Raw genomic sequence first — 21210 nt, 5'->3', positions numbered from 1 at the left:
GTAATAAATAAAAAATAAGGATTATCAAGACTACTAGATTAAAACAAAAACTCTGTAAAAAGAAAACAACAAGAAAGTTAAAATGCACAATAATAATAAAAGGAATTAATAGAAAAGCAGGTTACAAAATATAATAAAAAAGCAAAAATACAAATAAAAATAGAAAATAGATTAAATGAACTAAACATGCAAAAAAAAAAATTGAAGAATATAAGATCAAACAATAAAAGATTAAATACTAGATAAAAAAAATTAAAAATAAAAACGTGATTAGAATAACAAATTAAAATACAGATTCAAAACTGCAATAGCAAAATACAAATAATAATTAGGAAAGTAAACAAGAAATAAATTTTAAAAGCAAATGACAAGTAGGTCGCCTCGAGCCTTCTTTCCTGCTACCTGCGATCATCGCAATAAACAACGGCAGAAGAATCAAGACCGTGAGGAAACTGCATTTCCCATGAAGCTGAACATCGATCATCTGGGATCACAAACGCCATTCAGAAGAATGTACCATGGCACCATGTGAATTAGGACTGAATATTATGGTTGTTTGATAACCTTGTCTTCTCTCTTGTTAACTAAGTGTGCCTCTGAATGCAGACATCCTAGGAGGTAAAGTTTCATCTTTACATTTCGCCAAACAAAATTTGAACCAAAACAAAATCAAAATAAAAAAAAGGGGGGGGAATAGAGAGAATCCCCCCATAGCAGAAAAAAAAATTAGCTCATGGTAGCCCTAGAGATGCTGTAACCGTAGAAACATCAACCCTAGAAGTGCTGTAACCCTCTCACCACAAGACACACAGCACAACTGTCATGAAAATGACAGCAAACCTGCCTAGCAGTGACCTCAACGACTGTCACAATGACCCAAGATGTCAACAGAAAGCATCTAACTTCTGAGTGTCGTGACTGCTTAACTGTTGCATGGATGTTAAGATATCAGAATTACTAGGATGAGCAAAAACACGTTATTTTGTGTAATTTTATATTGGGCAAAGCAATGAAGCTCTTTTTGCTCTTGCTGTTTTCCTGCAGATTTCTGTCTGTGAAGCTAGAGCCTGGCCAGATCTACCTTTACAGATTAAAGAAATCTTGCTGCCATTAAGCAGTTGATGATTTTTGACCATCCTAGAGAAAATAAAAATGCAACATACCCCTAAAGCAGATTGTAAAAGATAGTGCTAAGGATTGCATTTGTGTCTTAATCTCTGTGTGCAATGTGTTCAGGCATAATCAAGTCTTCTCTGTCAATAAGTGAAATGTAAAGATTGGAACTATTGAGATCTAAGTTCTTCTTTACAATGTCTGTTATCTTTGACCATGTATTATGCCAACGCTGTTAGAACATTCTAACTAGTTCAACTTAAGCACCGTGCCTTGTATGAGTGACATGGGCCAACTTGACAGGCAGTAACAAATTTTGTTTGAGCTTATAGACAGTGGGTTATACAATTGATAGAAGAAGTTTTAAGGTTTTTAGGTATCATTGTATTAATTTTGATTATTGATAAGCCTGAATGTATTGTGTAGAGTTATATAAGGCCTTATTTGTATTAAAGAAAACGGGGAAATTGTTGAGGAATGGCTTGTAAAGACATGGTTCTATGGAATTATGGTTTGAACAAGAGCATGTAGGCCGGACTTCATCTTGTTATTTACTGCTCACAGTAAGCTAGTGTGTTGATGCAGCCAGGCCACCATGGCCTTGTAGCTGTGCTTGCAGCTGCCTGCAAAGGATAACAGGATACCAAAGCAAGGTCACTACGCCCTTACAGGCGATAACAAGTAAAGAAGAATGTAAAACAGAATTCTTGTGATTATCTCATCAGGATGGGAAAGCAGGATGTTTAACCGCAGAAGGTGGGGTTGGCAGCTAGGCTACTGTATATAAGAAGTGTCTGATGCTCAATAAAGTTGGATTTCGTGGATCATATTGATTGTGTCGACCCCTTCTTGCGGCACTTAATCAGCAAACACCTTGCCCAAAAAGACACCAAAAGTGCATTTGCAAGCTTTTCCAAAGCAAGTAATCTAACTTAACTTTGAATTTTAAAAGAAATAAGAAATACCTCTGAATAGTAAATGCTTATTTCCTGTATACATAAGGTGTAAGGTGACTTGTAACATTCAAACACTGAGAAAAGTCCTATGGCCATGATTAAATAAGAAATGGATTTGGAACAAATTACCCCATCTCTCCTGGCTCTATAATCTACTCTCCTAATCCCCAGATTCTAGCCTACATTCAAGTTTAAATGTGTTTTGTTTCAAAGAAATAGAAAGTGCCCATGCAAAGCTTAGTCTATTTAAAATTGCAAAACAGAAGGAATCACGATGTTTACCCCTATTAAGCAGGGAATAAAATCACAGAATCACAGAATGTTAAGGGCTGGAAGGAGCCTCGAAAGATCATGTTTACATGGAACTTCCGATGCCTCAACTTCCACCTCATTGCCCCTTGTCCTGTCATTGGAGATCACCGAGAAGAGCCTGACTTCATTCTCTTGGCACTCACCCTTTACATATTTATAAACATTAATGAGGTCACCCATTAGTTTCCTCCTCTCCAAACTAAAAAGACCCAGCTGCCTCAGCCTCTCCTCATAAGAGAGATGTTCCACTCCCTTATACATTTTTGTGGCTCTGCACTGGACTCTTTCAAGCAGTTCCCTGTCCTTCTTGAACTGAGGGGCCAGGAACTGAACACAATAATCCAGATGTGGCCTCACCAGGGCAGAGTAGAGAGGCAGGAGAACCTCTCTTGACCTACTAACCACACCCCTCCTAATATACCCCAGAATGGCATTGGCCTTCTGTCCTGAAGGGACAAAAAGACCCAAAAATGCTCTGAACCAGACAACAGGGCAGGAGCCAGCAGGTCTGTTTTTTAAGGAAAATGCACACATTGCCCAGGCTTGTCTAAACATGTCTTGGAGTTCAAATGGGCCAGCTGTGTGTGCCTTTGGCCACGTTTGGAGAAAACTCTTTCTATATATTTCTATATATTCTATATATTTCTAAATATTCTATATTCTGTATTCTATATATTATATATATTTCTATATATTCAGACAACACTTAGAGGATGGCCAAGGGATCAGGCCCAGCCAGCATGGGTTTAGGAAGGGCAGGTCCTGCCTGACCAACCTGATCTCCTTCTATGATCAGGTGACCCGCCTGGTGGATGTGGGGCAGGCTGTGGATGTAGTCTACCTGGACCTCAGCAAGGCCTTTGACACCGTTCCCCATAGCAAACTCCTGGCCAAGATGTTAGCCCATGGCTTGGATGGCAGCACACTGCGATGGGTTAGGAACTGGCTGGAGGGCCGAGCCCAGAGAGTGGTGGTGAATGGTGCCACATCCAGCTGGCAGCCAGTCACTAGTGGTGTGCCCCAGGGATCAGTACTGGGCCCCATGCTCTTTAACATCTTTATTGATGATCTGGACGAGGGCATCGAGTCCATCATCAGTAAATTTGCAGATGACACCAAGCTGGGGGCAGGAGTTGATCTACTGGAGGGTAGAGAGGCTCTGCAGAGGGACCTCGACAGGCTGGACAGATGGGCAGAATCCAACGGCATGAGATTTAACACATCCAAGTGCCGGGTTCTGCACATTGGCCACAACAACCCCATGCAGAGCTACAAGCTGGGGTCAGCATGGCTGGAGAGCAGTCAGGCTGAGAGGGACCTGGGGGTGCTGGTTGACGGTAGACTGAACATGAGCCTGCAGTGTGCCCAGGCAGCTAAGAGGGCCAATGGCATCCTGGCCTGCATCAGGAACAGTGTGGCCAGCAGGAGCAGGGAGGTCATTCTGCCCCTGTACACTGCACTGGTTAGGCCGCACCTCGAGTACTGTGTCCAGTTCTGGGCCCCTCAGTTTAGGAAGGATGTTGACTTGCTGGAACGAGTCCAGAGAAGAGCAACAAAGTTGGTGAGGGGTTTGGAACATAAGCCCTACGAGGAGAGGCTGAGGGAGCTGGGCTTGCTTAGCCTGGAGAAGAGGAGACTCAGGGGTGACCTTATTACTCTCTACAACTACCTGAAGGGAGGTTGTAGACAGACGGATGTTGGTCTCTTCTCCCAGGCAGCTAGTACCAGAACAAGAGGACACAGTCTCAGGCTGCGCCAGGGGAGGTTCGGGCTAGATGTTAGGAAAAAGTTCTATACAGAAAGAGTGATTGCCCATTGGAATGGGCTGCCTGGGGAGGTGGTGGAGTCGCCATCACTGGAGGTTTTCAGGAGGAGACTTGATGGGGTGCTTGGTGCCGTGGGTTAGTTGTTTGGGTGGTGTTTGATTGGTTGATGGGTTGGACGCGGTGATCTTGAAGGTCTCTTCCAACCTGGTTTATTCTATGTATTCTGTTCTATGTAAGTTACAGTGTCAGGTTTTTATCTCTCAATCTTTGTTGTCACTGGCCATTATTGTCTTGGGAACTCTATAAATACAAGCCCAAAGAGCCAGAGCCTTGCCTTGCAATTGTCCAAGCTCTGGGAGAAATCACAAGCCTTGCTTGGAAGCAGAGCTGTGTTTCAGTTTACCCAGAGAGGACTGCAAAGACCCCTCACTGTTGTAAAGCCCAGGAGTAGACAGATGCGTCTTGCTGGCCTGAGAGGGCAGCCCCAGGAGGCGCTGAGTCCCTGGGACAGTGTTATTTTATTGGAAGAAGGAACAAGCACTGCTGCGAAGGTTGCAAACCCTGTAAGACTCAGCAGCAACCTCTTTGATACAAAGCTTCCAGCTACAAAGCCTTCGGAGATAAATCCTGAATGTGCCTCAGCGATAAGCTGTAGACACCAACAGAAAGTGAAACTGTGCTCCTGCAGCTTTCATGTGGTTGACGCCATTTTGGCTTCATTTACATCCCCCACACGTGCTGCGGGATACCATGATCAGTGAGTAATTGCAAAATCTGATTTTTATAAGCATCTATTAAAGGTCTGTTGCCCTAGAGAATTATGGAGTTCCCCCCACTTGTGGGCAATCTCTGGCTTTGTTGCCGATGTTCCCTTTTTCCTTTATAGTTTAAAGTGCTGTTTGTTGTTTCTGGATTTTTGCTCATATTGTTTAAATTGTTACTTGTTCCTGCTGGTGAGATATCTGTTCCACAACCAAATATTTCGAAACAGTAAATAGGTTTTATTAATTTTTTTGTGGGATTTTTTATGATTAATAAAGTTATTAATATTTTATTAATCATTCAGCCTATTGAATATTAATAGCCTCCTTACAATCATAACACCTTCTTGGCCTTGCTGGCTCATGCATTGGTCTATTCAACTGATATGAAAGACACATTTTTTATCCTTTGGACTGTTTTCAAGCTTCATGGAGTACTTGGGGGAAACAGTATCTGGCCATAATTACATAGAAATCAACTTTACCTAAGACAGCATGAATAAAATATTTAAATTTTGTTGCTTTTAGAACTACCTGAAAAAGATTAGAGGTGAAAGTAGATGTAGCTTTAAGTTACAGGAAGAGTATAAGTTTACCTTTCCAAAGCATCACCTAGACTAAAGTCTTCTTGCATCAAATTATTATTCTTAAGTAACCCACACACACAAATCGTCATATGTCCAAATTCAGAAACCAATTTTTAAACTCACTAGAGTGCACTGGAGATAACATGGGAAACACACCTATATATTAACTGAAGATTTTTTTAGCTTGACTTTCTTCAGTAACAATGCTTATGTGACTAGTCAGTGCATACAAGCGGCATGCCCAAGAACTTCTTCATCTTTCATATGATTACAGTCAAGTTCATAGGCAGAAATATCATAGATATTTATGTTAGTCCATAGCTAAATCCACCCCTTCAGTCACAATTACATTGGTATGTTGCATCTCTTCCGTGATGTCCTGAAGTGTCATAGGCCCACCAAGATAAAAATAAAAAACCTTTATTTTCGTAGTCTAAGTCTGTTCAGAACACTTTAGCAGCTTGATCCACTTGCTGGTTGTTTCCTCAGTAACTCATATTTTAGATACACGGACATTTGCATGACATACTTTTCCAACTAGTTGCTCTAGCCAGGAGGCAATATCTTCCCACAGAGTAGCAACCCAAATTGGTTTAACTTTGCATTGCCAGTTATTCCATTTCCACCATTTTAACCACATTCACAAAGCATTTGACACCATCCATGAGTCAGTATAGAAATAGAGTACTAGCCATTTCTCTCATTCAGCAATGTCTAAGGGCAGCTGGATGGCTTTTACCTCTGCAAATCAACTCAATTCACCTTGTCCCTCAGCCACTTCTGTGACTTGTCATGTGGGACTCCATGCAGCAGTTTTCCACTTCTGATGATTTCCTACAAGACGGCAAGATCCATCAATGAACAGAGCATATTCCTTTTCATTACCTGGTAATTGATTATATGGTGGGGCTTCTTCAGCATGTGTCATTACCTCTTCTCATAGCATTCCAAAGTTGTTACCTTCTGGCCTATCCATGCTCTCTTTTACAATTCCTGGATGATTCCTGGGATTTCCTATTCAAGCTCTCTGTGATTAATGCAAAACCATTTCTCCGCAGACGAAGCGAAGAAAAGGGAAACAGGGAAACAGGGACTCTCAGTTGACTCAGGGCTCTCAGGGTTCTCAGGGTTCGTGCACTGTAGATTCCTCAGGGATTCTTCCTTTGGACGCGATGTAGCTGTACAACAGTCTGAAATGAAACTCTTTCAGCTAAAGTTAAATCTCTTTGTGGAATACACTGAATTTCACCATTCTCTTGCATTACACAATAAGTGTGACCCGGACCTTCTGCTGAAACCACCCCTCGGACGGGTTTAACCTCTCCTGAGGGCGAGAATACCCAAACAGTTTTACCTAACAGACTCTTTTCTCTAACAACAGGAACTCTATCACCTTCTACTTTCTGTAGCAGATCTGAATGTGCTGGTCCAGCTCGGTTCACTGAACCTCTACGATTCACCGGCCAGGTTGCTTGTGCTAAATGTTTTTCCCAGTTTTTCAAAGATCCACCTCCCATGGCTTTGAGCGTGGCCTTCAACAAACTGTTGTAGCATTCAATCTTCCCTGCAGCTGGTGCATAGTAAGGAATATGGAAAATCCACGCAATACTGTGCTCTTTTGCCCAGCTCTTTACAAGATTGTTTTTGAAATGAGTTCCGTTGTCTGACTCAATCCTCTCTGGAGTTCCGTGTCTCCACAGGATCTGTCTCTCCAGACTGAGAAGAATAAACATTCTAAAACCCAGAGTACCTTCATTTCATTTCTCCGGCTGAGACAAGCAATAAATCAACTTAATTACTTAATTACCAGGCCCCACATTGGTGAGCCAAAAAAAAAGGAGTGTGGTGGGTTGAAAAGGAAAGGCTCCGCTTTCCCTCCCCCACTGAGAAAGAGACCACAGCTAAAACTCAGTCGGAGAAATGAGAGTATATTTTACAAGGAAACAGATTATATGTAACACAACAAATACAGGTATTTTACAATATATACACGAATATACAGCAAATGAACTCAACCAGAAACCAGACCCCCCACAGAGGGGGCTTCCCCCTGTGCCCCCTTCAACCCCCTACCTCCCTTCTCCCCCAAAGAGGTAGAAAAGAGACAAGGACGGTTAGCAGGACAGGGAAAGAAAGAGAGGTCTGTTACAGGAGTTTGTATCTTATCTTAGTTGGCCAGAAGCCCAGAAGCAGTCCAGCCGAAAGGAACAGCAAGGAAAGGAAGACTGAGAGAAAGTTCCAGCCGCGCTGGGACTAACAATCTCACCTCCCACCTTACTTGGCCAATGAAATTCGTTTAGAATACCAAAATATTTTATAGACATTTAGCCAGTGTGCCCCTTCCTTAAAGGCACAGCGTCAAACGATCACATAGGCTCACGCAGCACCTGGGATAAGAAGCTGTCCTCCATGCACTCTAAGAACCTCCTAGACTGTCTCCTCTCTGCTGTGTTGAGATCCCAGCAGATGTCAGGCAGGTTGAAGTCGCCCATAAGGACAAGGTCAGGAGATCTTGAGACAGCCTGAAACTGCCTATAGAATGCTTCCTCCTGGTTAGGTGGTCTATAACAGACTCCAACCAGGATGTCTGCCCTGTCGGTCTTCCCTCTAATTCTCACCCACAAGCACTCAGCCCGATCGTCCCTAATCTCCAGCTCAATGGCATCTAGTGCCTCCCTGATGTACAGGGCCACCCCTCCATGCCTCCTCCCTTGCCTGTCTCTCCTGAAGAGCCTGTAGCCGTCAATTGCAGCGCTCCAGTCATGTGAGTCATCCCACCACATCTCTGTGATGGCAACTACATCATAACTTTCCTGCTGCAACAAGGCTTCCAGCTCCTCTTGTTTGTTTCCCATACTTCGTGCATTAGTGTACATGCACCTCAGCTGGGCTGCTGGTTTGGCCTCTGATCCTAGCTTATCGCCCCCAGACTCTTGCCTGAGGGGACTTCCCCCTTCGAAACTAGTTTAAAGCCCTGTCGATGAGAGCTGCCAGTTCCCTTCCCAGAATCTTTTTACCTTTGGGGGACAGGCCATTCTCATATACTGTGACCTTTCCCCTCCTCTGGGACAGATGTACTCCATCTGTTGCCAAGTGGCCTGGTGCAGTAGAAAGTTTACCAAGATCAAAAACCCCAAAATTCTTTTGGCTGCACCAGCCTCTAAGCCACTTGTTGACTATGGCTGCTGACCTGTTCCTTATGGTATTCCCTCCTGCAACTAAGGGGTATTGAGGAAAAAATTATTTGAGCACCTGACCCCTCAACCAGATCTCCCTGGGAGTTCTGGTTACAACATCATCATTCCCTATCTGCAGAAATAGTAAAGGATAATAGTCAGAGGGCTGTACCAGCCTGGGCAGCCTTCTGGTAACATCATTAACTTGGGCTCCAGGGAGACAACAGAGTTCCCTATGAGATGGGCCTGGTCGACAAATGGGGCCCTCCATTCCCCTCAGAAGGGAATCACCAATAACAATTACTCTCCTCTTTTTTTTGAGGGAGCAGGTCCTGATGCCAGGGGAGGGTTGTTTAACCTTAGGCTGCTTTGCCTTAGGCTGTTTAACCTTAGGTTGTTTAACCTTAGGCTCTTTAGCCTCAGGGAAAACCCCAGATGGTGTGTCCTCCGGCATCAGGACCACCTCACCCTCGCTCTCCAGTGCCCCATACCTGTTTTTCAAGAGCAGCGGGGAAGGTGCGGGAAGGCAAGGAGGTTTAACCTTGTGTCTTTTGAGAGGAACCTGTGTCCATTCCCCTCTGCTTTTTGGGTAACCAGCCTCTGCTGGGGGAGCCTGCCAAGCCTGCTTACTCTGGTTCATATCTTTCCTCCTCTGGTTTATCTCTTTCCTCTTCTGGTTCATCTCTTTCCTACATTCCCTTACACTTTTAAGACTAGCAACCTCATCCTTCAGTCTGGCCACCAGATTAAGCAGGTAGTCAATCTGCTCACACCTTATGCAAGAGTTGCACCTACTACTCTGCATCTCAAGAGCCAGGCTCCAGCACTCTCTACAGCCAGATACCTGGACAGCTACCTGCTTGTGTTCTACCTCATTCTGGGTCGACACTGACTTTTTTAGGGAGTTTTTGCTACGAGTTATAACCATGATTGTCTCTGGCTACAGCACCCACTGGGAAAAAGAAAAAAAAAAATAAATTAGTGAAAGCGCAATAATACGGGCTTCCCGACAAATGGATGGACCCCTCGCGAACGGCGGCAAACCCCTTTTAAAATCAGCCGGGGGTGACGTAGCAATCACGAGCCCCAGCCGCATGAAGAGACGATTCCCGCCAGCCTCGCAGCCTGTTCAAGGGATGTTCGCGGTCCCGGCGGCTCCCACAGCCCGAACAGGAGAGTAGCAGACGGTCCCCGGTGGCATCATCATGGTGCCAGGAGGAGCTGTACTTCAGTACCAATCACCTCTGAAGCAGCTTGAATTCCATTTCTTTTTCAGTTGGAGTATAGTTGATCATTGAGCCTTTGTATCCTCAACTCCAAAGTCCTAGGGATCCCCAGGTGCTTTCTGTCAGAGGCTCCAGGTAGGACAATTATCCTTGGCAGCAGTATAGGGCACATTTTTAATATCCTGTCCCGTCCTGTTCGGACTAGCCCAAGGGCTGCTGCATGTATGATTTCATCTGATCTGTTCAAAGGCCTGTTGTTGTTCAGGGCCCCAATTAAAATTGTTTTTCTTTTCTTTTCATAGAGAGGTTTTATGATCTGACTAACCAGGAATATGCATTCTCCAGAAACCCACAACACCTAAGAAGGTTTGTGTTTTCTTTTAATTTGTTGATGGAGACATAGCTGTTATTTTGTTAATCAGTTGATTTGGACCTTGTGACACCCATCTTGACATTTAATTCCCCAAAACTGAATCTCTTGTGCAAGTCCCTTGACCTTGCACTTTATGGTGAAACTGATATCTAAAATAATTTTAATTATTTTCTTACCTTTCTCAAAAACTTCTGCTGTGTTACCTCATATGATGAAGTTGTCAATGTATTGCAGGTGTCCTGGAGATACACTTTTCTCCAGTGCAATATGGATCAGTCTGTAGCAAATAGTAGGGCTGTGTTTCCACACCTGGGGCAGACGATTTCAGGTGTACTGGACACCTCTCTGGGTGAAAGCAAACCGTGTCCTGCACTCTGGTGCTATAGGAATAGAGAAAAACACATTAGCAATGTTAATTGTGGCAGATCACTTAGCTGCCTTTGACTCTACTTCATACTGAAGTTCTAATATATCTGGCACAGCAGTACTCATTGCTGGCATTAACTTCATTCAGGCCATAATCATAGAATTATAGAATCATAGAATCAGTCAGGGTTGGAAGGGACCACAAGGATCATCTAGTTCCAACACCCCTGCCATGGGCAGTGTTATAAATGCAATAGTGGTTTGTGATTTGTGTTGCAGAGTGCAGTATTCAGGAGGGGTAGTGGCAGTTGGTTTGTTTTGAGAACCTAGGGTAAATGTTGAGATTGTTTTGGCTTCAGACAGGAACCTCATGCCAACTTTCTCAGGAGCCATAGAATGTTTACCTTAGATAAGTCCTGTGCTGCAGCTGTACTTGTGTGAGAAGATGTGGTTCTTCAAAGAATACAGGAGAAAGACCTCCCCTGCCTCATCTGCGACCCCTACCACAAAGAAGACGCATGCTCAAGAAGCCCAAGAAGTTGCTAGAACTCATTATCATATCCCTGCCTTCTATTAAGCATAAGCATGCATATGTAGATGATGTAGCTATATAAAGAAAAGATAGCATTTGTGAGATGCTTTTTGGCAGAGACTGGAGGGTATCTGTGGGGGGAAGTCTCTGCAGCGCGCCATTTCTCTCCCTTTTTTTTTTTTCCTGCTGCTTGCTTGCTTCTGCTTTTTAATAAAACAACTCTCACAAGAAACTTAGACTTTCTTGTGCGGCCCGTTTATAACAGTTTTGGTGCACTGGCTGGGAAAGTTTGCTTCTGTTCTCCAAACCCCAATGAAGAGGGCCCCCACCATTTGGTGGCTTCATTGGTGATTGGGGAGATCAGGAGGCAGCGCTTTCCAAACTCAAATATGAGCAAGCAAGGGAATTTTTTCCTTTTTTTTCCCCCCCCTTTTTTCTTTTCCTTCTTTTTCCTCTTTTTTGTCATAGTCCAATTGGCAGTGTTACCCCTGTGAGGCATAGGATCCAGGCCGTTCGGTGAGTTTTGCCTGGGTAGGGGTCCTGGCTACGGGGTCCCAGAATTTCACTGTGGGTGGGGATTCCAGGATTCTGGGTGGTAGTCAGGTCGTCTTCACAGCCCTAGAGAATTTGGGCTGTGAGGGGCAGCGTTGTTTCTACAGTCTAGGGGCTGTGGAGACTGGTCGTCTGTAGGGATCGGGCGACCAGCGCTGCATCCCAAAGTCCGGTGTCCTGGTGGTGAGGGACCCGGTTCGGGAGTTTTTGGTATCCTGCGGTCCGGTTTCTAGGGGGGCCTGGGTTGTGGGGGCTTGTGGTGCGATTACGCTCACGGGTTTGACATCCTGGTTTCCAGGGGGAACCTCGGTTTGAGGGACCTGGTTCGGGACATTTTTTCCCATGTTCTCGGACTTCCGCAAGAGGGTGGGGGGACCTGGGCTGTGGCGTTTGAGGTTTGTTTTTTTCTGCGGTTTTGACTTTGCAAGGGATCAGCACAGTGAGGGGTCGGTCACTCGCAGGCGCTGCGAAAGAATGTAGCATTTGTATTGCGGTAACCAGGAGATCCTGGTGGTTTAGCGTCTAGTGGTTAGGAGCCGGCGCTTCCAACTGCTGCGGCTTGGAGCCGGCGCTTCACTGCCACAGCTCGGTTTTGATCCCCGGTCAGTGATTAGTAATCAGGAGAATGGGACAAAAGAAAAGCAAGTCACCAGAACTCACTCCCATTCCCCCAGAGAGCGTGTTAGGGATCATGTTACAGTATTGGGATGATGATGAGTCGAGAAAGGGAAAATCAAAGGAAAAAATGGTTTACTACTGTATGCAAGTATGGCCAAAAAAACTATTAAGACCTTGTGTGTTTTGGCCCATACTTGGATCTTTTGACGATTAGATTTGCCAAGCTTTGAACCATCATGTGAATTCAAAAAGTGTTTTAGTAGGGAGGAAGCTGAATATGCTGCTGTTTGCATTAGGGCTTTGTGCCCTACCCCTGTTCCCATATTTACATTAACAACTGAGGAGAGAATAGAATAGAATAGAATAGAATAGAATAGAATAGAATAGAATAGAATAGACCAGGTTGGAAGAGACCCTCAAGATCATCATGTCCAACCTATCATCCAACACCACCTAACCATGCAACCAAGCACCCTATCAAGTCTCCTCTTGAACACCTCCAGTGATGGCTACTCCACCACCTCCTCGGGCAGCCCATTCCAATGGACAATCACTCTCTCTGTGTAGAACTTCCTCCTAACCTCCAGCCTAAACCTCCCCTGGTGCAGCCTGAGACTGTGTCCTCTTGTTCTGGTACTGGCCGCCTGGGAGAAGAGACCAACCTCTGCCTGTCTACAAGCTCCCGTAAGGTAATTGTAGAGAGCAATAAGGTCACCTCTGAGTCTCCTCTTCTCCAGGCTAAGCAACCCCAGCTCCCTCAGCCTCTCCTCGTAGGGCTTATGTTCCAAACCCCTCACCAACTTTGTTGCTCTTCTCTGGACATGCTCCAGCAAGTCAACATCCTTCCTAAATTGAGGGGCCCAGAACTGGACACAGTACTTGAGGTGTGGCCTAACCAATGCAGTGTACAGGGGCACAATGACCTCCCTGCTCCTGCTGGCCACACTGTTCCTGATGCAGGCCAGGATGCCATTGGCCCTCTTAGCTGCCTGGGCACACTGCAGGCTCATGTTCAGCCTACCACCAACCAGCACCCCTAGGTCCTTCTCTGCCTGGCTGCTCTCCAGCCATGCTGACCCCAGCCAGTAGCACTGCAGGGGGTTGCTGTGGCCAATGTGCAGAACCTGGCACTTGGATGTGTTAAATCTCATGCCATTGGATTCTGCCCATCTGTCCAGCCTGTCAAGGTCCCTCTGCAAAACCTCTCTACCCTCCAGCAGATCAACTCCTGCCCCCAGCTTGGTGTCGTCTGCAAATTTACTGATGATGGACTCAATGCCCTCGTCCAGATCATCAATAAAGATGTTAAAGAGCATGGGGCCCAGCACTGATCCCTGGGGCACACCACTGGTGACTGGCTGCCAGCTGGATGTGGCACCATTCACCACCACTCTCTGGGCTCGGCTCTCCAGCCAGTTCCTAACCCATCGCAGTGTGCTCCCATCCAAGCCATGGGCTGACAGCTTGGCCAGGACTTTGCTGTGGGGGACGGTGTCAAAGGCCTTGCTGAGGTCCAGGTAGACTACATCCACAGCCTGCCCCACATCCACCAGGCGGGTCACCTGATCATAGAAGGAGATCAGGTTGGTCAGGCAGGACCTGCCCTTCCTAAACCCATGCTGGCTGGGCCTGAGCCCTTGGCCATCCTCTAAGTGCTGTGTGATTGCACTCAGGATGACCTGTTCCATAATCTTGCCTGGCACTGAGGTCATAAGGATAAGGATAAGGACAAGGACACTGAGAATAAGGATAAGGACAAGGAAAAGGAGAAATGTGAACCTTTGGATAACTCACCACCACCTTACCAGAACCTGAACAGGGGTCCCCTGCAACCGACAGCCCCCCTTCCTGCTCATTCACCACCTCAAGGAAGCAGGGTTAAGAAGGACCAAGAAGAAGCTAATATAGGTTTACATCCACTTAGGAAAGTGCCTATGGGGGACATCGGGGAGGAATGGGATTTGTCACTGTCCCTCTTAATACATCAGATGTCCGCAGTTTCAAGAAAGAGATGGTGTCGTTGTTTGGGAGGCCAATTCTCCCACCATGGGCAAAAATAACGACTCAGACAAATGAATTGCAAAAGTGATGGAAAGTTTAAATGGGAAAACAAAAATAAACAATGAAAGTTTTACAGAGAACCACAGGCACCGTGACAAAAGAGAGAGATCCCAGAACATACCCAAGAACATCCCATCCCCACCTGGGGGTACACCCAAACCCCCTCCCAGGCCTCTTTCTCCCCCTCCCCAGCCTTGGGAGGCAGCTCATGATATTTTACCTAGGCAGCAGCAGGGGACAAAAGAGGAAGTAGGGACCCCATGTGAATGTTTTATAGAGGAGCAGAGGATTGTGGGTGAAATACCTGGTTTGCTGTGACCATCCAGTGGGCTGGACCCTTTTGGGACCTCCCAGGTGTGGTCTGTGCAGTGGCATCTGGGCCAGCACCCAGCCTAAACCACCACAGATGGGTACCTTGTTAGATGATCCCTTAGGTGCAGCTGAAAGGCTGGAACAATTTTTAGATGATCCCTTAGGTGTAGCTGAAAGGCTGGACCAATTTTTAGATGATCCCTTAGGTGTAGCTGAAAGGCTGGACCAATTTTTAGATGATCCCTTAGGTGCAGCTGAAAGGCTGGAACAATTTTTAGATGATCCCTTAGGTGTAGCTGAAAGGCTGGACCAATTTTTAGATGATCCCTTAGGTGTAACTGAAAGGCTGGACCAATTTTTGGGTCCCAATATATATACCTGGAAAGAGATGCAGTCTATTTTGAGTATCCTATTCACTGCAGAGGAAAGAAACATGATTAGACAGGCTGGCATGATAATATGGGAGAGGCAGAATTGGGGGGGGCACCAGGAGATCAGAAGTAGCCTAATCAAGATCCTGAGTGGCACCATCACCAGCTTCAAGGGAGACAGAATATGGGAGACCTGAGAACTATAATAATAGACGGAATCAAAGAAGCTGTGCCAAGAGGAAGACATTTTGATAAAGCCTTTAGTGAGCATCAAAGAAAGGATGAGTCTCCTACAGAGTGGATGGTAAGATTAAAGGCAAGTTTGCAGATGTATTCTGGAATAGATCCCAATTCTGCAGCTGGAATGATACTTCATCTGCGACCCCTACCACAAAGAAGACGCATGCTCAAGAATCCCAAGAAGCTGCTAGAACTCATTACCATATCCCTGCCTTCTATTAAGCATAAGCATGCATATGTAGATGATGTAGCTATATAAAGAAAAGATAGCATTTGTGAGATGCTTTTTGGCAGAGACTGGAGGGTATCTGTGGGGGGAGTCTCTGCAGTGCGCCATTTCTCTCCCTTTTTTTTTTTTTTACTGCTGTTTGCTTGCTTCTGCTTTTTAATAAAACAACTCTCACAAGAAACAGATATTTTCTTGTGCGTCCCATTTATAACAGGCAGGGACACACCACACTAGATCAGGCTGGCCAGAGCCTTGCCCAGTGTGACCGTTTGAGGCTGCGCCTTTAAGGAACAAACAGTGCAAGGACACACTGGCTAAATGTTTTTGGTATTAGAACAAAAACATTCTGATATTCTAAACGAATTTCATTGGTGGATGGATAAAATGCAACTTTAAATTGTAGAGCAGTTGGAATTTTTTTCTCTCAGTGGGGAGTTTGGTTTGGGAGTTTGGGTTTCAGCCTGTTCTCCCTGCCTGCTTCTTCAAGAACTAGCTGGAGTTGGCCTTCAGATAAGCAAAAACTAATCCTGCATGGGCTTTTGAAGCTTACTAACAACTCTTTTCCTTAATAACTTGCCTTTCTTTCTCTCTAACCCCTTTTTTGGGAAAAAGGGAGGTAGGGGGCGAGAAAGGGGGTTACAGGGAGGGGATCCCTCCTCGGGGAGGGATTTTTGTTGTGTTATTTCTCTTTGCTGTATATTTCTGTGTATATATTGTAAATACCTGTATATATTGTGTTATATATAACCTGCTTTCCATATATGCTTGTAAATATATAGCTTTGCTCCTCTGACTGGGTTAGCTGTGGTTTCTTACTCTGTGGAGGAGAAAGAGCTAGGCCCTCTCTCAACCTACCACACCCAGCCTGGTCTTAAACACATCCAGGGACGGGGCCCCAACCACCTCCCTGGACAACCCATTCCAGGGCTTCACCATTCTCATGGTGAAGAACTTCCTCCTCACATCCAGCCTGAATCTCCCCACCTCCAGCTTCATTCCATTCCCCCTAGTCCTATCACTACCTGATATCCTGAGAAGTCCCTCCTCAGCCTTCTTGTAGGCCCCCTTCAGATACTGGAAGGCCACAATTAAGTCACCTCAGAGCCTTCTCTTCTCCAGACTGAACAGCCCCAACTCCTTCAGTCTGTCCTCATAGGAGAGGTGCTCCAGCCCTCTGATCATCCTCGTGGCCCTTCTCTGGACACGTTCCAGCACCTCCAGATCCCTCTTCTAATAGGGGCTCCAGAACTGGATGCAGTACTCCAGGTGGGGTCTCACCAGAGCTGAGTAGAGGGGGAGAATCACCTCCCTTGACCTGCTGGCCACACTTCTCTTGATGCAGCCCAGGATCTGATTGGACTTTTGGGCTGCAAGTGCACATTGAGAGCTCATGTTGAGCTTCTCATCCACCAGCACCCCCAAGTCCCTATCCTCAGGGCTGCTTTCCAGCCAGTCACTGCCCAGCCTGGATTTGTGCCTGGGATTGCCTCGCCCCAGATGCAGGTCTTGTTGAACCTCATGCAGGTCTTGTTGAACCTCATGAGGTTGGCTTGTGCCCACCTGTGACCATTTTAGGCTGTGCCTTTAAGAAAGAGACAGTTGCTGGAACACTCTAGATGAATGTTTTGGAAAATAATAACAAAACCAAGATATTCTAAACTAATTTCATTGGTAGATTGGTAGAACGCAACTTTAAATTTTAGTTCTGGTTGAGTCTCAGTCTGTTCTGTCTTTTCAGCCTGTCTGTTTTCTGTCTCTCTCTGAGAAACAGCTGTGGGATGGAGTTAACCTTGAACTAACAGATAAGAATAATTCTTGCATACGCTTTGAGCTAACAGAATTTCCTCCTTAATACTTACCTTTTCCCTCTAACCCTTTTTGGGAGAAAAGGGAGGTAGGGGGAGAGGGGGGGTGCAGGGGGGGACCCTCCTCTGGCTGGAGGAGGGAGTTTTGGTCTGTATTATGTTCTTTGCTGTATATTTCTGTATATATTGTAAGTACTGTATATTGTTTATATATTCATTGCACCTCATCCTGCTTGTAAATATAGTTTTAATGCATCTCTGCTTCTCTGGCTGAGTTAGCCATGGTTTCTTTGTGTGGGGGGAGAACTGAACTTTCTCTCAACACCACATAATTTGTTGGTGACCCAACACGCGGCTTGTGGATAATTGCTGTCCAGAAGCAGGGCAAAATTTGCTTGATTTATTGTCTGCTCGAGTCGGAGTTGCAAACATGAAAGTGTTTTGGATTTTAGAAAATCTGATTTTTTCAATTTTTGGTGTCCTGATCTATAAGTCTTTTGTAGGATTGATTTGTGATCGCTTAGGCAGATACTTAATGCATAAATTATATTTATGGTTTAAATATAAGATTCAGCTTCTCTATGACTGGTGCCTGGGATTCTTTTGGCTTAATCAATACAGAAATGTAACATCGACCACTCTTCCAATTGAGATAAAGGAGTTTAAGATTCCAGTAGGTGAAAGAGTAATTTTAAGTGATGGCTGGGATCCAAAGGTGATTTATTTCATGTGTGTAATTGGGCTGCTGGTGATAATTAATATGTACTTGTTATATGCTCTATACCGGGAGAAGAAGGTATCTAAGGCCTGTTCATTAAGCATAGATCAAAGAGAAGGAAGCATAGCTCTAACTCTACCCCAGAGACTTCTAGTGATGAGGAGAATGGAGAATCTGTATCAGTTAAAGATAAAGCTAAAAGGTCTATTGGAAAGATTGCTTTGAACAGTGCTGTTGGTGATTCTAGCAATCAGCCAGCTGCAGGGACAGTGGCAGCTCACAACATGGCGCCTCCCACATCCTCGGCAGCCATTAGAGAGGCAAAGCCATTTCCTCCTTCTTCGGCAGGACCAGAAGTGTCCTCCACAGCAGCTGGTCTGTCTCAAAACCTGACAGCTTCTGTTAAGGCAGCTGTAAATTCAAACACAGCTCCAATTAAGCAAGTAGCAGTTTTAAATACGAGAAGTGGAAAGCACAAAGCTGATCCAGGAGCTGATGGGGGAGAACAGAAAGATACTGCTGCTGGTGAGGGAACATCTGCTAGAAAAAAGCCTGCTGGAGAGGAAGAGAAGGTTTGTCTTAAAGATATAGCTGAGTTATTGAGATCATCACTGGATGGAGATGAAGGTCCTGGTAGGGCAGCAGCTAGTGGTGGTGCTTCCGAATTAAAAGAGATCCTTAGGAGAGTGACAATAGGATTATGGAGACAACAAGTTCAGGAAGAGGAGGCAGAGGAGGAGGCAGATGATATTCAGCACTGTTCAGCACCAAAGGAAGAATTTAGAAACGTGTGGAAGGATTACATCAGAGCAGATAAGGAGCCAGTTCTAGCTTGACTTGGAAGATGTTACAATACAGGTGCTCCAGCTCTAATGGTTGGAGACAAGTCAGCAGCTCAGCTAGGAATTCTCTCAAAGGATAATGGAGTAGATAGACATCTAGGCAGGACCCTCAGTAAGGTTAATCTGTGGATATGCCTTTTAAAGGCAGTTCTCATGAGATACCCTTCCCAAGATGATCTTCCATGGAATCCTAAACCCTGGACTACCATAGATGAGGGAATTAAGCATCTGAGAGAATTTGCTGTTAGAGAGGTACTCTATGGTGGCCATGAAACTCTGAATCCCGATGAGATTCCTGTAGGAACTGGTCTTGCTAAAAAGCTCATCAAACTTGCTCCTTCTAATTATGCAAACATCCTGGCAAGCAGAATTGTGGCAAGAAATTATGGTGGAGCTCCTCCTACGGTTGGCCAATTCATTGATCGAATGAGACAATTGGATGATAGCATGACACGTGTTTCTCTGGTTTCAGCCATTGAAACTCTGTCAGGAAAAATTGAGAATTGCATGAAAGAGCTGAAGGATGAATTTAAAAATACCATATCCCAACTGACACAAGGAAATACGCCAGATGGATACAGGTTTCATCTGCGAGGAATAAACGTCCTCCAAGGAGGTCATTCCAAAACAGATCAAACCAAAATAGACCACCAAGGCAATCACGTGGGACTATTTGGATAACTCTGTGTGATCAGTTTGGTGAGAACATGAACAGGTGGTATGGTCAACCAACTTCTAATCTTTTCAGGAGGCTGAGAGAACTGCAAAGTGGCAGAACCTGAGGTAGCAGTACCAGAAAGGTAGCTGTTACTTCCACAGTTTCCCAGGACAACAATGACAGCTCCAACAGTGGCTCCAGTTCTAACACTGGACAGTGTGCTCATTGCACATGTGGGCATATTCCCCATAACTAGCGGTGCCCTGCCTCCCACCAGGGGGAGGAGAGGAATAGAGATAACAGAATCTATTGGGATGTGTATATCCAGTGGCCTGGCACTTCACACTTTCGGAAGTACAGGGCCTTGGTTGACACAGGAGCTCAGTGCACCATAATGCCATCAAATTATCAGGGATCAGAGCCTATAATTATTCTGAGAGTCACTGGTGGATCTCAAGAGTTAAGTAAGGTGGAGGCTGATATAAGTTTAACTGGTAAACAGTGGAAGAAGCATACAATTGTGACCGGACCTGATGCACCTTGTATTTTGGGAATTGATTTTCTGAGGAAAGGGCGTTTCAAGGACCCTAAGGGTTACAAATGGGCTTTTGGAGTAGCTTCTGTAGAAATTGATGGACAAAAGCTGAAGCTGTCTGCTAGACCTGAGCTTTCTGATGAATCTGCAGTTTTGGGACAACACAAGATACAGGACATTAAGTTGCCGGTTGCTTCTCAGACTGTGCATCACAGACAATACAGAACCAACCGTGACTCTTTGTTGCCCATTCAGAATCTGATTCGCCAGTTGGAGAGTCAGAAAGTCGTCAGCAAAACTCATTCACCTTTCAACAGTCCAGTGTGGCCTGTGCGAAAGCCGAATGGAGACTGGCGTCTGACAGTGGACTACCGAGCCCTGAATGAAGTAACTCCACCTATGAGTGCAGCAGTACCAGACATGATGGAACTCCAATATGAGCTGGAATCCAAAGAGGCCAAATGGTATGCTACCATAGACATTGCTAATGCCTTTTTCTCTATTCCCATAGCAGGGGAATGCAGGCCTCAGTTTGCTTTCACCTGGAGAGGAATCCAGTACACTTTCAACAGATTGCCCATGGGCTGGATCCACAGCTCCAGCATCTGTCATGCAGTAATCCATGATGCTCTGGAGGAAGGTGGTGCTCCAGAACACATCCAGTTCATCGATGATACCATCGTCTGGGGCAAAACTGCTGAGGAAGTCTTCGAGAAAGGTAACAAAATCATTCACATTCTTCTGAACTCAGGTTTAGCCGTCATGCGAGACAAGGTGAAAGGACCTACCAGAGAGATTCATTTTCTGGGAGTGTGGTGGCAGGATGGACGCCGACACATTCCAGTGGATGTGGTAAATAGAGTCTCAACCATGGCAAATCCCATGAACAAGAAAGACACTCTACATTTCTTGGGGGTAGTGTGATTTTGGAGCCTGCATGTTATGAATATCCTGGTGATTCTGTGATTTGTGTTAAAGGTAGAGAATTCAGAGTGCACTGGCACTGGGGGTCAGGAGCTTGCAGGAGCCTGTTTTGAAGACAAAGGGGGAGCTGCATATTTTACAGGCTTAACCAGAGACACTGTGTTTGGCTAATTGGAG

General features: G+C 45.3%; 1 protein-coding gene across 1 annotated transcript in view; it reads right to left on the bottom strand.

Moving 5' to 3' along the window:
* Positions 1 to 10557, bottom strand: part of LOC104306477 (polycomb group RING finger protein 3-like) — a 228071-nt gene extending 217514 nt beyond the window's left edge. The window contains exon 1 of the mRNA XM_054179250.1: positions 10447 to 10557. The gene's annotated coding sequence lies outside the window, so the exon portion shown is untranslated. The remainder of the gene's footprint in view (positions 1 to 10446) is intronic.
* Between the last annotated feature and the right edge of the window lie 10653 nt (positions 10558 to 21210).

Source organism: Dryobates pubescens (genome assembly GCF_014839835.1).
Source record: "Dryobates pubescens isolate bDryPub1 chromosome W unlocalized genomic scaffold, bDryPub1.pri SUPER_W_unloc_1, whole genome shotgun sequence".
Taxonomy (NCBI): Eukaryota; Metazoa; Chordata; class Aves; order Piciformes; family Picidae; genus Dryobates; species Dryobates pubescens.
This window is presented reverse-complemented; position numbering and strand designations above follow the sequence as displayed.